This window comes from Narcine bancroftii, chromosome 3, assembly GCF_036971445.1.
Source record: "Narcine bancroftii isolate sNarBan1 chromosome 3, sNarBan1.hap1, whole genome shotgun sequence".
Classification (NCBI taxonomy): domain Eukaryota; kingdom Metazoa; phylum Chordata; class Chondrichthyes; order Torpediniformes; family Narcinidae; genus Narcine; species Narcine bancroftii.
In genome coordinates this window covers 178,260,398-178,277,006 of record NC_091471.1, presented here as the reverse complement: position 1 = coordinate 178,277,006, position 16,609 = coordinate 178,260,398, and positions in this window count along the sequence as shown.

Genomic DNA, 16,609 nt, shown 5'->3' with positions numbered 1-16,609 from the left:
TGTCAGCTTGTCCTGTTCCAGCTGCTGCTGAACTGTAGAACTGAATTCTCTCTCTTTCTCTCTGAGAAAACCACATGACCCTCTTAGAATAGCAAACTGCACTCAGACAAACTATGGCTCTGGACCCAATCTTCTGAGTTCGTTCATCTGTTGCTTTCCAAAGCCATAATCGATTACTCTACAGCGTGTCCAATTAACACCTACTTGTGAAGTCATTATAGGCATTCTTCCAAGTTTTTACAAAGGCACTTGGAGCCTGGACTGTCTGGCTTGAGCAGAGCTCTGGCATTTTAAATGAGATCTGTTTGAAGTGCTTGTATGTGACCTATATTTAAAAAACTGCCACAATTTATCTCCTTTAAAATATATCTATATACAATATAAAATATAACAATCTTTTACACCTTCCACCATTCTGGGTTGTAGGTCGATGGGTGTAATTAGGTGCCGCAGGTTTGTGTGCAAAAATGGCCTGTTACCATGCTGTATGTCCAATTATTTTTAAAAAATTAAATTTAAATGTAATAGCCTTCTGTAGGTCATATCTGGACTTCTTGAAGAGATCTGGATCACTGGCCTTAAACACAATCGACAGCCCTCAGCAGGGTGTAAATCCTTCGATTCATCCTCGGGTTTTGGTTGGTTATGTGCATGTGGGCACACCCTCATCCACATGGATCTTGATAAAGTTGGTAACAACCGACTTGCAGCTTCTACATTGCAGCTTCTGATGTCCCTTTGCTGATATACTGCAGGACTGGAGATAGTAAGTTTGGATATAATGTACATCAGGATGGTTTACTACTTCTACTGTATATTTTTCGTCTTTCTTCAAACAATCACATGCCAACCTGGCCACATCTTGGACTTACTCCACTCATTTGCAGATATTTATTCCTTAATATGATTCTTTCTCCTGTGTGAAAGTGTCTATGCTTTTTCTGCTCCTTTTGCAAGTCTTGCAAGGACTGTTGGGTATAGGAAGTTACTTGGTTAAGCAATATAACAAATTAGTGTGTTTAAGCAAGTGGCATGATAAGAAAATGAGACATTGTACCTCAGAGGCAGGTGAGAATAGAAAACAACCCCTTTTATGATAAGAGTGTGGCTTTGTTGAGACATAATCTATGCTTTTTATGTGCTGTGGTGGTGGGGATCTGCTGCACACCTAGAGTATTTCTTTTCTCTTATAAAAGGTTGTGCTCAGACTATGTGCTGAGTTCACTTACTTGGGGAAAAAGCTACTGGGCTGCAGCCCTCTCTCTGTAACCTGGTTCCTCTTGTTTTGCAAAGAGAAAATAAAAGAAAGGTTTACCTTGTTTAAGCTTGTTCAGAGTTTTCTTGGACGTTTTGAAATCAGCACGTTATGACATCTGGGTTCAGTCAATGTCTCTGCAGCTACTGCCCCATGGTTGGAGGCCAATACCTTCCAGAAGAAATTAGCTTGAATTCGCACACTAGTTGAGTCCAGAAATTCAGCAGTGGAAAAGTTGCGGACTCCATTGTGCCCAATGTACAGTTAATGGAATTCAAGTAGGAAGGACTCTGGGAGATCAAGCTCAGGTCTGAGCTCTGCCCAAGAAATTGCAAAAACTCATTTCAGGTACAGTTTTTGAAAGAGAGATCTTTCCTTTTAAAATATTTTTATTGGTATTTAATATATTGTAACCATGCGCTACACGAAGAAACGCACGCACGCACGCACGCACGCACGCACGCACGCACGCGAGGTAGTCAGGTATAGCTCTGCTCTATTGGGGGCTCAAGCCTGACGATTCACGTTCCCACCATCTCCCCTTTTACTGATACAATGGCCCGCATAACAAAAGTGGGTTTCCGCATGCAAGTACATTCTTACATAACAATCCCTTCTTCTCTGTATGCTGTCCCTGTCCGTTGGCTGTGCAATGGGCCCAGCGCCATTTTGGGGTCACTGGTCCCTACACTGCCCTAGCTTTTCATCTGCCAGTTTACTTGCTGGGGCCAGTGCTGCTGCGTGGTCTGCTGATTTTTGGTTGCACTCACCGCCCAGAGCACTGGCCTGATTGCTACATGAGGGCCCCCCCCCCCCCACCAACAGAACTGTCCTTGATGCCTGAAGGCAGTGTCTCTGAAAGTTTCAATGGCCTGCCTCGTTTGCATGGTGCTGGTGTCTCGACTGGACGCACTGGGTCCTGGTTTGCCGGCTTTAACCTGTCCGTGGTGAAGACCTCTGTCTTGACTCCAACCTCCAGCTTGAATGTGGCTCCGGAATGGACCCTTGTATAGCATCTGCAGTGGTGGATGATGTGGACCCCTGCGAATGAAAACATACTCTCATTCCTGCAGGTCTTTGGGTATGTTGGTCCTCACGTGTCCATGCCTGGCAGGTGGAGTCGGGGCCAGTTTTCTGACTCTTTCCCGTAATTTTCAGAGGAGGGTTGCTGCATCATCCTGCTGTCTGCCTAAAGACAGTACTAATTCCCCCGGGACCAACAGTGGAGATCTGTAGACAAGTTTGGCCGAAGAGGTGTTGGGTGCTGTGCAGATGTCCAGCAGTGCCCATGGTAGTTCGTCTACCCAGTTAGGTCCTTGTATCCTGGTCATGAATGCAGCCTTGAGATGCTTGTAGAAATGCTCCATTAGACCGTTTGACTGTGGGTGTAGGCTGGGCTCCTCACAGGCTGACAAAGTTGGACCACAAGCTGGAGGTGAACTGGGCCCTCTGTCCAATGTAATGTGGGACGGTAACCCAAACCGTGCCACCCAGGACAAGATGAAGGCTCTGGTGCGCGAGGTTGTAGACGTGTCCATCAGCGGGACTTCTTCCAGCCATCTAGTGAAGCAGTCAACCATCGTGAACAGGGAGTGGAAACCCTGAGATGCTGGTAGAGGTCCCACTATGTCCATGTGGATGTGGTCGAACCTTCGTTTAGCAGGCTCAAAGTGCTGAGGTGGGATCTTGGTGTACCACTGTACCTTGGCTGTTTGGCACTGCTTGCATGCCTTCGCCCACCCACTGACCTGTTTTCGTAGTCCATGTCACACGTATTTGCTGGCCACCAGTTGGACCGTGGTCCTGATGGATAAATGACCCACTCCATGAATGGAATCAAAAAACCTGTTATCTCCAAGCTGCCAGGATGATAGGTCTGACCAGGCCAGTGGCCACATTGCACAGGAGGCTGGTGTTACTTATGCTGACTGGTTTGTCCTGGAGTGCACTCCTGATATGACTGTCCTCCACTGGGGCATCTCTGCTTTGTCTTTCTGTGCCTTCACCAGTGCTATGAAATCCACCCCCTCCGTTAGAGCGTGGATACTCTATCTAGACAGTGAGTTGGCCACCATGTTGTCTTTGCCAAAGACGTGCCTTACATCTATGGTGTATTCCGAGATGTAATACAGGTAATGCTGCGGGCGGGCCAACCAGGGGTTTGAAAGTCAGGGGCTTGTGGTCTGTGAAAGCTATAAAAGACCTGCCCTCAAGGAAGTACCTGAAGTGGTGGCATTTGGCTGGGCTGGTCATCAGTCTGAATTCACTCAGCCAGGTGTAGAGGATGTGGAGGTAAGTCAGGTGTTCCTGTCGGTTCCTGCTCACCATGAGGATGTCATCCAAGTAGATGAAGTTGCCATCCAGGTCTCGGCCTTCTGTATCCATTAGCCGCTGGAATGTCTGTGCAGCGTTCTTCAACCTGAACGGTATGCGCAGGAATTCAAATTTGCCAAACAGGGTGGTGATGGTGGTCTTGGAGATATCATCAGTGTGTACCAGGATCTGATGATATCCCTGCACGAGGTCCACTTTGGAGAAGATCTTTGCCCTGTGCAGGTTGGGCACAACACGGGGTATCGATCTGGTATTGTGGCCTTGTTGAGATGACAGTAGTCACCACACGGTCTCCAACCCTCAGTGGCTTTGGGCACCATGTGCAGGGGAGAAGCCCATGGGCCATCCAGCTACCATTCCATGCCGGGCTCCTCCAGTTTCTTCAATTTCTCCTTCCTCAGCTGGAGCTTCACCGGAGGAAGACATCTTGCTCGTGCATGGAGCAGCAGGCCCTGGTCAGAATGTGATGTTGTACTCTATGCCAGGGCATCACCATGGTGAATTGAGGGGTGAGTACTGCACGGAACTCAGCCAGGACCCTAGTGTACTCATCCGTAGATCACTGAATGGAGTCCAGGTGCGGTGCTGGAAGCTTGGTGTCCTTGTGGAAGAAGGTCTGGAATGTCTTTGCGTGGACTAGTCTCCAACCCTTGAGGTCCACGAGCAGGCTGTGGGTGCACAGGTAGTCTGCCGAAGGAGTGGCTGTTCCACTGCTGCCAGTGTGAATACCCATAAGAAGAGGCTACCTCCCAACTGCAGTTGGACCTTGCGGGTACTATAAGTCCAGTTGTTGGCAGTCCTCAGCATGGGGCCCGCTTGCCTGCTCCTGGTGACCTGTCCCAATGGGGGCAAGAGGCTGACCTCTGCCTCAGTGTCCACAAGGAATCTCCGTCCAGACTGGTGGTCCCACACGTACAGGAGGCTGTCGTGGCCATTAGCAATGGCTGATCCCAGCATTTCCCTGGAACGTGCATGGTGGCCTGCACCGGCGGGCTCCAGAACCTCATGTCTGGTGGTAGAAGCACCACTAGTCACTGGGATCACCTCCTCTGTGGAGCTGCTGTTCCTTCTGTGGGTCTGCACGGGTCTTGGTGTGGGGTTTAGAGACGAGCCCCACAGATGCCAAGCACTCTCTTTTCTGTTTCCATAGAACATCCGCTCATGTTGTGACTTTCCGGGGTCGCTGAAGTCGGTGTCTGCCAGGAACAGTTGGACGTCCTCAGGCAGTTGCTCCAGGAATGCCTGTTCAAACATGATGCAGGGCTCATGCTTTCCAAGGAGGGCCAGCATCTCATTCATCAGAGCCGACAGGGGCCTGTCCCCTAGCCCGTCAGATGTGCCCCTCTCTCTCGTTGTGAGAGCCCGAAGGTCTTAATTAGTAAGTCCTTGAAGGCGGTGTACACGCCTTCTGATGGGGGCTCTTGGGTGAAGCTGGCCACCTGGCTCACCATGTCCTGATCCAGGGTACTCACCATCTGGTAGCACCGAGTGGACTCTGCTGTGATCTGCTGGATCTGAAACTCAGCCTGGTCAAACGACACACGTGATTGATTCATCCAGAAGGTCGGCAACATGAGGGCGACTGTGTGGACTGCTGCCAGCTCTCTCATCGTTGGGTTTAAATGCCGTATAAATAGTCAGGTTCACCAATTGTAGCCACACGCTACATGAAGAAAGATACACATGAGTGTAGTCAGGTTTAGCTCTGCTTTATTGGGGGCTCAAGCCCGACTTTTATACGGTTTGCATTCCCGCCGTTTTCCCCCTTTACTGATGCAATGGCCTGCATAACAAAAGCGGGTTTCCCGCGCGCAGGTACATTCTTGCATAACAATCCCTTCTTCTCTGTGTGCTGTCCCTGTGTGTTGACTGTGCAGTGGGGCCAGCACCATTTTAGGATAGCTGGCCTCTACGCTGGCCTAGCCGTTTGTCCGCCATTTTGCTTGCTGGGGCCAGTCTGCTAGCTTTTGGTTGCACTCGCTGCCTGATTGCTGCTGTGGTGGGCTGCACAATATAAACAATTGAACAATACAATTATACAATGTGCAATATATTTTAAAATATTGGAAAAAATATTTCAAATATGAACATAATTCAAAGGACTAACACACATTGGTAATAGTGTAGTTATATAACATCAAACAAAAAGAAAAAATACCCAACCCAAAAGAAAGAAAAGGAAAAATAAAGTTAAAAGTTCTTTTCAAGTGAATTATCATTTTTTTTGGTCTTTCCTTGTCTTTCATTATGTAAGAATTGTTATCAAAAGTTGTATTATTCACAGTTGAGCAAAGCCATTATCTGTTGTTGAGTTTAAAAAAGAAAAGAGATAAAAGGAAACCAAAACATTTTTAAAAAGGGGATAAAAGGGACCTCCCCACCCCCAATAGCTCAAAACCTCTAACAATAAGCAAGGTTAAGAAATTAAATGTGAAAATTTTGACGCTCTCCCATTTTTCAGTTAATTTTATTTAGTGGGACTGCGTCTTTAAGAGAACTGATTTAACAACCTGCCTACAGGTTTTTAAGTGACTGTGAAACTAACAGCAAACTTTGAACATTACGTTCCTTTTACTGGATACATTTGCAGAATCAATACAGAAGCCCTGTCTCAACCATCTTAAAGCCTGAATGTCACAATTTCAAACCCAAGAGTCATCACTGAATTTCTGAAACTGAACTTTGAACTGCCTTCTAAGAATTGAGCCTTGAGCTGTAGTAGCTTAGAGTATTCCACACACACTAACAATTCATACATAGTTAGAGTTTAAGTTAGATAAATGTATGTAAATGTAGTTAAGTTTAGATAAGTTAGTTAAATTAGATTAGGCATATTATAATTGTTGATTAATAATTTAAAATATTATTTTAAACACAACACCATCTGGGCTAATTTTTATTTCTGCTGTTGTGCACACAACAAAATCAAGTGAAATCAACTGGAGCTCGACAGAACAGCACCAAAGCACTTTGACTTACCCCAATTATTTAGATTATAGTAATAGTCCATAAATGGGCCCCACTTCTTTTGAAAGTGTTGGGCACTACCAGTTGCCTCAATAATTACAGAGACAAAGACTAAGGGGAACGATAGGCTTTTTTTTTTTACACACAAGACTGCTGGCCTGGGTCTAAGCTAGGGAAGTGGAGGGAAGGACGAGGTGGCTCGACCTTTATGGCCTGGGTCACATGGGAGTAGTCCAGGGAGGAATCTAAGAGAGAATGTCATCAGGAAGGTGGGCCAGCCTGTACATAAAACCATATCATTACATTCACCCCCTCTTTTTAAATAGAGACCACCAGGAACGATCATGAGCAAGGGGGGGGGGGGGGGAGAAGAAAACAAAAGGGAAAGCCAGACACTCTTTCTGACTAGAAGTTCAGTCGCACCAGTGACTTCCTCCTTCTGCCGGACCGCTGAGGGACTGGCGTGCCTGTGCGTTGCTCCTCGGGGGAGGAGGCTGTCGCAGGAGATGCAGAGGAGGGGACCATTTAGGTCGGGGTACTGGTGGGGGACTCCCGGGGGAATGGGTGGTCTGATGTCTCGCGGGGGGTAGAATCCTGGGGTGAGAAGTCCGGCGGGGAGACAGGCGGCTTGGACTCCAGGATTGTGCTCCTGTGTAGTATAGGCTGGCCGTTGGCCAACAGGGCTGTTTCAGGGTCTCTGGCCCTCGCCAGGTCTCGGATCGGTACAGTGTCCTCGTGGCCATCAGGGTACCTCACAAATGCATATTGGGGGTTGGCGTGAATGAGGTGCACCGCTTCCACCAGTGGGTCTGTCTTATGACCCTTGACGTGATTCCATAGCAGAACCATTCACCAATCTCCTAGGGAAAGCAAACAGGCGTTCATGCGGGGTGGTGTTAGTAGCAGTGCACTGCAGCGATCGGATGGTGTGGAGTGCCTCGGGCAGAACGTCCTGCCAGCGTGACACTGGCATGTTTCTGGACGTTAGGACCAGGAGCACCACCTTCCAGATGGTGACGTTCTCCCTTTCCACCTGGCCATTACTCTTGGGGTTATAGCTGGTTATAGCTCCACTGGCCACCAAGACAGAGGTGCACCAAAGAAGAGGTACAAGGACTGCTTAAAGAAATCTCTTGGTGCCTGCCACATTGACCACTACCAGTGGGCTGATATCGCCTCCAACCGTGCATCTTGGCGCCTCACAGTTCAGTGGGCTGCAACCTCCTTTGAAGAAGACCGCAGAGCCCACCTCACTGACAAAAGGCAAAGGAGGAAAAACCCAACACCCAACCCCAACCAACCAATTTTCCCTTGCAACCGCTGCAACTGTGCCTGCCTGTCCCGCATTGGACTTGTCAGTCACCAACGAGCCTGCAGCAGACGTGGACATACCCCTCCATAAATCTTCGTCTGCGAAGCCAAGCCAAAGAAGAAGAAAGATAGCTGGTGGCCCTGCTGGTGGCTCTGCCTCTGGCCAAGAAGTACTGTCGCAGTTCCTCACTCATTAACGAGGACGCCAGTCACTATGAATATAGTTAGGGTACCTGAACAGAATGAAGATGCTGTGCAGCGCCTTGATAAACGTCATCAAGGTCATATCCACGCAGGGAATAGCAAAGGGGAACCTGAATAACTCCTCTACCACCGTCAGGAAGTAGGTGTTCCTATTTGAGGTTGGAAAGGGGTCCATGAAATCAACACTGAGTCGTTCGAAGGGGCATGTGGCCTTAATGAGATGTGCCTTTTCCGGCCAGTAGAACTGTGGCTTACACTCGGTGCAGATCTAGCAGCATCTGGTCATGGACCGGACATCCTCTACGGAGTACGGGAGGTTCTGAGTCTTGATGAATGGTACAGCTTTGTGACTCCATGGTGGCACAGGTTGTCATGTAGGGCCTGGAGACAGTCGAGATGCGTGCTGGCGCACATCCCCCGGGATAAGGTATCTGGAGGATTATTGAGTTTACCCGGCCGATACAAGATATCGTAATTGTAGGTAGATAACTCAATCCTCCACCTAAGAATCTTGTCATTTTTGATTTTACCCCACTGTTTTGTATTGAACATGAAGGCCATGGCCCTCTGGTCTGTCAGCAGGGTAAACCTTTTACCGGCCAGGTAATGCCACCAGTAGTGCACCACCTCAACAATCGCTTGTGCCTCCTTCTCGATGGAGGAGTGCCGTACTTCGGGTCCGTGCAGGATGCGGGAAAAAAACACTGCCGGCTTGCCTGCCTGGTTAAGTGTGATGGCCAGTGTAGAGTCGAAGGCATCGCTCTCTACCTGTAAAGTGATGGATTCATCCACGGCATGCATCGTGGCCTTTGCGATGTCTCCTCAGATCTGGTGAAACGCAGCCTGGGTTTCCGCCGATAATGGGAAGGTTGTGGACTTAATCAGAGGGTGGGCTTTATCGGCATAATTGGGCACCCATTGTGTGTAGTAGGAAAACAGCCCCAGGCATCTCTTCAGTGCCTGCAGGGTGTTTAGGACTGGGAGCTCCATGAGGGGGGCGCATGCGGTCAGGGTCCAGGGCAATGACACCATGTGCCATGACGCATCCAAGAAGGGCCAGGCGATCTGTATTAAACATGCACTTGTCCTTATTGTACTTCAAGTTGAGAGACTTGGCCGTACGTAAGAACTTAGTGAGGTTAGCGTCGTGGTCCTGCTGGTCGTGGCCGCAGACGGTGATATCACGGGAACGTTATGGGAACATTGCCATCAGCTTGTGCTCCTCCACCATCCGATCCATAACCCTCTAAAAAGTAGATACACCGTTTGTCACACTGAAAGTCACCCGCAGGAAGTGGAATAGTTTGCCGTCTGCCTCAAATCCTGTGTAGATTCGATCGCTCAGGTGAAGGGGGAGCTGGTGGTAAGCCGACTTGAGGTCAATGGTCAAAAAAACTCAATATTGCGTGACCTTGTTGACCAAGTCGGCTATCTGGGGTAGAGGGTACGCATCCAACTGGGTGAAGCGGTTAATGATTTGACTATAGTCAAATCACCATCCGGGGCTTGCTTGCCCCTCTGACCACGAGGACCTGCACTCTCCAGGCGTTGGAGCTAGGGGCTATGATCCCCTCCGCCAATAGTCGCTGGACCTCAGCCTGGATGAACTCCATATCTTCAGAGCTATAGTGCCTACTCTTGGTGGCGATCAGTTTACAGTCTGGGGTGAGGTTCGCAAACAATGACGGAGGGGCCATCCGCAGGGTGGTGAGACTGCAAGACACCGCCGGAGACTGGGTGCTTCGTTGGGGAGTGGGGTCCGAGAGCTGGGGGTTGTGAACGGTCAGCAGTGGTTGGGGGCCCCCAAACGCCGTCGTCACACTCCTGAACTGACTCTGGAAGTTGAGGATCGGCGCACAGAGCTGGGCATGATCAATAATACAAAATCAATGTAATATTCCCCCCACCATCAGAGATGCTACACAGTACCCCCGGATACAAGTCTGTTGGTCCTTCGCCGCCATTGATATCGATTTGGTCATCGGCCTGACAGGAAGGGAGATTCTGCAGACCACCTTGGGGTGGATAAAGCTTTCAGTGCTGCCACTGTCAAAGAGGCAGTTCGTCTTGCACCCATTCACCTTGATCTGCATCATGGAGTTTGTGATCAGGTGAGGGCTGGCTTGGTTCAGGATGGCAGATGGCAGGACAGGTATCTCCTCGTCGTCGTCAGTGGGGAGGCCCAACACCCAAGACCTCCATGTTGACCACACTGCCCTCGTCGGGGAAGAAGGTGGAAGTGGTGTCGTCATGGGAGGAAGTGACGTCATCAATGAGGTAGGCCTGAGTGTAGAGGATGGCAGCGGTAATGAGTAAGATAGCGCCCCCCCCTTACCACGCATGCGGTCGGTACCTTGGTCGCATATGCCGCGCTGCTCCTGGGACAGGGTTCTGGACCTACAGACGTTCTGATAATGACCCTTCTTCCTGTAGACTGAGCAGGTGGCTCCTTTCGCAGGGCAGAGGCATCTCGAGTGAAATCATAATTTTTTAAAATGTTTTTATATGGTCAGAAATAGGGAAGAAACCAACTAAACCTGACTGCTTCACCGGGAAGGGGGTCCATAAACTTTGAGCAGTCCTAAGGGAGTCATAGCCAAAAGAGGTTGAGAATGGCTGTTCTTGATCATCAAATAGTAGGAGTTGTGTGAAACTTTAGCTGAGATGATGATTCATGAGTTGTCAAATTGCTTTCACTGGATGGGGCAGTGATGCCTCACTGTTGTCTTACAATTCCACTGATCCAGAATCAATCCTGAACCCCCGGCTTTGACTATGAGGAGTTTGTGCATTCTACCAGGGATTTGGCATGGTTCTTCTAAGTCTTTTGATTTTCTCCCACTTCTCAAGGATGTGCAGGTTGGTGGGTTTAATTAAGCAGCTGTAAATTACTCCTAGTGTGTGGAGAACTGTAGAGGAAGTAGTAGAATCTGAGGGGAGTTCAGGCAGATATGAGGAGAATAAAATGGGATCTTGAGAGACCACAAAATAAGAGCAGAAATAGACTCCTGTATTCATCCCATTGAGTCTGCCCCACCATTTAATCAAGAACTGATCCATTTTCCCACTCAGCCCCAATGCTTGATATTCTTTCCATATTCTTTGATGTCCTGGCCAATCAAGAACATATCAATCTGTCTTAAATACACCCAGTTACCTAGCCTCCACAACCACCTGTGGCAACTACCACAACCACCTGTGGCAACTAATTCCACAGGCTCATCACCCTATGGTTGAAGAAATTCCTATACCTCTCTGCTCTAACTGAACGCCCTTTAATCCTGAATTTGTGCCCTCTTGTCCTAGACTCTCCCACCATGGGAAGCAATCTTTCCACATCTACCCTGTCCATGTCTTTCAACATTCGAAATGTTTCAATGAGATCCCCCCCTCAGTTTCTTAAATTCCAATGACTACAGGCCAAGAGAGGTCAATGCTCCTCATGTGATAACCTTTCATTCTTAGAATCATCCAAGTGATAGCAAAGACTCAGTGGGCTAAAGGGCTTGTTTTCATCCTTATGACTCAATGACGATTTATTTCATCAGGTGATAGCAGTTCTTTGTTTTTAAAAAGTCATTTATCATCATCTGATTGCAAATGTACAACTTGATGAAACAGCATTCTCCAGTCTTTTGGTGTCTTGCAGACACACATCCAGACATAATACACAAACAGATAAATAATTCATGAATACAAATATCGTTTCATGAATTTGAGAGTCTTAGATGTTTAGTGTGAGTAGTTCCTTTGGTCGCTCAGCATTCTCACTGCTCGTGGGAAGAAGCTGTTCCTCTGTCTGGTGGTGCTGGCTCTGATGCTCCTGTATCTCTTCCCCAATGGGAGAAGCTGAATGATGCTGTGTGCATCTTTGCAGGAAGGGGTCCTGAATGGATTTGTGTCCTCTCTTCAGACAACATTCCCAGTAGAATACATCAATGGGGTTGAAAGCCGGGGTGGGGGGGGGGGGGGGGAGACTCCATTGATCCTCTTTGCCACTCTTATGGTCCTGTGGATTGACCTTTGATCTATTTCTCTACAGCAGTGGTTTTCAAACTGTCCCCTAAACTCACATTCCACCTTAAGCAATCTCTATGCTCTGTGGGATTGCTTAAGGTGGCATGTGAATGGAAAGAAAAACATTTGAAAACCACCAATTTAATCATACCTAATTGACTCATTATGTGCACAGTTTCATAACTCCAAAGGAAATGGGTGAAAAAAAATTTTATCAAGCAAAATATTTCAGTAACAATTGGGTCCAGAGCAGTGATTTTCAACCTTCCCTTCACACTCACTTACCACCTTAAGCAATCCCTTACTAATCACAGAGCACCGATGGCATAGGATTGCAAGTTGGAATCTGAGTTTGGTGGGGGGCAGTTCGATAACTACTGCTCTACAGCAACCATACCACACTGTGATTCAGCCGGCCAGGATGCTCACAATAGAGTTCCTGTAGAAACTTGACAGAATGTCCCAGCCCACTTCAGTTATCTCAGCAACTGCAGTTTCAGTCTTCTCAGGAAGTACAGTTTGCTGTTGCACCTTCCAAACAAGTGAGGAGATGTTGAGTGTCCACGATCGGTCACGAATTAGGAGAACTCCAAGGAACTTGGTGCTCACCACTCTCTCCTCTCCAGAGTTATTGATGCGTGGTGGACCGCGGTCATTCCTGATCCTCCTGAAGTCCACGATCATTCCCTTAGTCTTGCCCGTGTTGAGACTCAGGATATTACTCTTGTACCATATATCAAGATTTCTCACCTCTTCTCTGTAGTGCGACTACAAAACAGCAGGGATGAAGCAACAATTTAAACCAGTAAGATATAAAATGAAACTCAGAAAAAAAGGCTGAAGAATGTGATTCAGGTCAAAATCTCACATGCTGCAAGGAAGTTGAACAATGGGTGTAAGATTGGGCAACTTGAGTACCAAGATAAAGATCAAGAAGGAGATTGGAATAACTGTTTCCTCTATCAAATGGTAAATAAATGGAACATATATTCAACCAACTAAATCATTATGCTGGCTGCATAAAAAGAGCTGGATAAGAAAGTGAGTGTTTTGAAGACAGAAATGATGTCATGTCATGAGGTATACTGGAGGACTTCTGCTGCTATTATATCCACAGGTGTAACAAATGCAGTTTGAATGACGTAGGTTGTAATCTGGGTTAGCTCAAACCTTCAAGTGGTAGGAGAAATCTATGCCAGTATTTACTTTTCATTTCATCAGGTGCCTGAGGCCATCAAGGGCACTGCTGATAAGCCTGCAACCTTCCACAGCCATTAAAGTATTCTACCACTCTGAGCAGTCTGTAACTGGGTTCTGGACGTCCTGGGGGAAAGACTACAGTCTGTCCGGGTCAGTAGCTGAACGTCAAGCGCCGTCACACTGAGCACTGGTGCATCTCAGGGCTGTGTGCTCAGCCCATTCCTGTTCTCGCTACTGACCCACGACTGCATCATCAGATCCAGCTCCAACAGTGTCATCAAAGTTTGCAGATGACACAAAAGTCATTGGCCTCATCAGCAACAGCGATGAGTCGCACTACAAAGAGGGGGTGGAAAATCTTGTTATATGGTACAAGAGTAATATCCTGAGTCTCAACATGGTCAAGACTAAGGGGATGATCGTGGACTTCAGGAGGATCAGGAATGACCGCGCTCCACCACGCATCAACAACTCTGGAGTGGAGAGAGTGGTGAGCACCAAGTTCCTTGGAGTTCTCCTAATTCGTGACCGATCGTGGACACTCAACATCTCCTCACTTGTTTGGAAGGTGCAACAGCATCTGTACTCGTGAGCATAGAGTGCCCAACAATCTGAACATAATTCACACAAAATTGCTGGAGAAACTCAGCAAGTCATGCAACAATCTTGAAGGAGCAACCAATGTTTCGGGCCTGAGCCCTTCATCAAGGTATATTAATTTGAACATAGCATTGCCAATGAATGAAAATGGGCTCAAATAACCTTCATGATAGATTTAGACAGAATCCTATTTTCAGATTAGTGTACTTAAAAGATTTATGTTACTGGAACCCTTCAGTGAATGATCATCAATAACACCCAAATCTAATTTATTGATGTGCCTTTGTCAGCACAATGACCCATCAATGGTTCACTTGCGGCTGGAGACCTAAACTTCATTCATGATGTATCAATGGCTCATCTTAATGTAGGGTCAAACTGTGTACAAATTAACCTATGGGTGAGAAAGAGAAAATAATAAATTATTCTTCATTAGTAAACATAGAATGACCCAGGGTACATCACATACAAAATGAACAGTTGCAAATGCATTAATTTTCATGCCGTTGTCCACAGCTTCATCTTTGAGCTCTGACAGTTATTGGGGGAAAGTTGTTCCAAATTAACTCTGCCAAAAATCCAACAGCAGAGCCATAACCTTTGGCTGGGCCCGAGAGAGACAGTCATTTTGGATGAAAGTAGGCCATCCGACCTATCGCACTAATGCTGACCAGTGGGCAGTTATTTACAATGGTGCTAATCAAGCAGCTGCATTGTCAAGTTTGTCGAATATCGTTGGAGCTCCTAAAACCAGGCAAATAGGGAGCAGGCCTCAAAGATGATGGGAAGGTTTTGGAGGGTCAAATGGTGAGCCATTGTCAGGATGCCCACTATATTTATTCCAGTATTTACTCTGGTGTGCCTCATGGTGTGGAGACTTGACTTTCGACAGATATCAAGCTATTGGTTTCTTGATATCTTGGTATTGGTGGGCAGCACGATTAGCGCAATGCTGTTTCAGAACCAGTGATTGGGATTCAAATCCCATGCTGTCTGTAAGGAGTTTGTACGTTCTCCCCAGGAATTAACCCAACTCTCTTATTCTCCGAGTTAACTGTCAGATTTGTTCAGGTTTGGAAATCAGGAGTCAGTCACACCTAACCAGCTGAAATGTAACAACGCACAACTTCCAGGGATGGAAAGCTGAACACGTTCACTCTGAAGTCTATTTATAGTAACGTCGATCAGTGCTATTCGGGTCGCTCTTCCCAGTACATGTTCTGTTCTTGTCAGAAACCAAATCCAAATTGTGTACACCAAACCTCATCATGGGAAAAAAAAACATGCAAACAGTTTTATCGTCAATGCATCGAATGTGTAGAATGCGGCAAGCATATAGACTCTGATTACAAAGAAAAATACATTAGGACTGTTCATGCTGTGACTCTCTTCACACCAGTGCCTGGAAAAAAAATTGCAACAGGCACGGAGTGCTTTTTTTGAAAAACCATTCAGCACCAAACTTTCAGATAATAAGAAAGGAGAGATAATGATAAAAGGTAAATATATCTGTAACCCACACAACTTTCGAAACTATGGACAAGAACAGCTTTGTGGACAGGATATCGCAGAAAAAGAAAAACCTCAAGATTCGATAGACCCTGGCTCCACCAAATCTGAAAATATTTCAAGTGAATGTGACCCATGAATCTCACAGGACAATCTCATTGAAACTAGACCAAATCAGCTAATTTTGACACAATATAAACCAAATAAATTTGTAAGGAGTCTAGTTTGAGAGATTTGAAGAGTGAATGGTTTAAACTTTATCCTTGGCTTATCTATGACATTGACAAATTTCAAGCTTAGTAAAGTGTTCATATCGTAAACCCTAACCCTAAACCTAACCCTAACCCTAACCATCCACGGATAGCAGTTCATTATTGAATGCCATGTGCAATTTTGACTTCTTTATTGGATTGAAAAATAATACTAGTCAAACACAAATAGCCTCAGCAAATACCTCCAAGGAAAGACTGTAGATGTAATAACAGCTAGAAGAACAGCTACAGCAACCAAGGAACTCTTACTAACTGCAGAAATGAAGAAAACTTTGAAAATATTTGGAAATGCACTAAAAAGTTTAGGTGAGATCATCCAAGGCGCACAATTCTCATTCAAGGAAGCAAGAGTTCCTCGGAGAAAGGAGGTGTCATAGGAACATAGGAAGTAGGAACAGGAGTAGGCCAAAAATGGCCCATCGAGCCTGCTCCGCCATTCAATACGATCATGGTTGATCTAATTTATGACCTCACTCCGCCTACCTGCCTTCTCCCCATATCCCCTAATTCCTCTATCATGTAAAAATTTATCTAACCGAATTTTAAATATGTTTAATGAGGCAGCCTCAACCACTTCCCTGGTTAGAGAATTCCAAACATTCACTACTCTCTGGGAAAAACTATTTTTCCTCATCTCTGTCCTAAATCTACTCCCCCGAATCTTGAGACTGTATCCTCTCATTTTAGTTTCCCCGGCCAGCTCAAAAAACCTTCCTACATCTATCCTATCCATACCCTTCATAATCCTATATGTTTCTATAAGATCTCCTCTCATTCTTCTGAACTCGAGCGAATACAATCCTAGACGATTTAATCTTTCATCATAAGTCAACCCCTTCATCCCAGGGATCAACCTAGTAAACCTCCTCTGGACCGTCTCCAAAGCCAGTATATCCTTCCTCAAATATGGAGATCAGAACTGGACACAGTACTCCAGGTG